Raw genomic sequence first — 831 nt, forward strand, 5'->3', positions numbered from 1 at the left:
TACAAAATGAGCTCAAGGCCAGTCTGAACTGCATAGTGAGACCCTGTCTCAAAAAGAAAAAAAAAAAAGGAAGGAAAGAAATCAAAGTATCATTATTTTCAGATGGCATGATCCTCTCCATAGAAAATCCAAAACATTCCACCAAAAGATTCCGAGAAATAATAACCAAATTCAGCAATGCAGCAGGACACAAATTCAACACACAAAAATCAGTAGCATTCTTGTACACCAATGAATGCACTGAGAAATAAAGAAAACAATACTATTCACAATAGCATCAAGAAAAAATAAATAAGAAGGAATTAACCTACCTAAGGAAGTGAAAGACCGCTACAATAGAAACTATAGCAGTCTGAAAAAGGAGATCAAAAAGGACATCAGGAAATAGAAAATGTTCCCTGTTTCCGAACAGCCACAACCCATACTGTCCAAATACTTTTGGAAGAACCCGTACTTCCAAAGTGTACATAGATTTAACGCAATCCCAGTCAAAACACCAACAGAATTCCCCACAAAACTAGACAAAATGCTACAATTCATATAGAACGAGAAGAGACCTGGAATAGCAAAAGCAACCCTCAGTAACAAGAACAAAGTGAAAGGTGTCCTAATCTTGAATCTGAAATTATATTATGAAGCTACAGTAATAACAACAGCATGGTACAGGTGAAAAAAATGTAGGTCAATGAAACAGAGTAGAGGATACAGAAACTACGCACATTCAACTATCTGCTCTTTGACAAATGGGCCAAAAACATGCACTGGAGGAAATGGTGCTGGATAAACTGGCTAATCACGTGCAAAAGGTTGAATCTATATCCATATCTCTCT

The sequence above is a fragment of the Chinchilla lanigera genome, unplaced genomic scaffold (assembly GCF_000276665.1).
Source record: "Chinchilla lanigera isolate Chin_1 unplaced genomic scaffold, ChiLan1.0 scaffold00087, whole genome shotgun sequence".
NCBI lineage: Eukaryota > Metazoa > Chordata > Mammalia > Rodentia > Chinchillidae > Chinchilla > Chinchilla lanigera.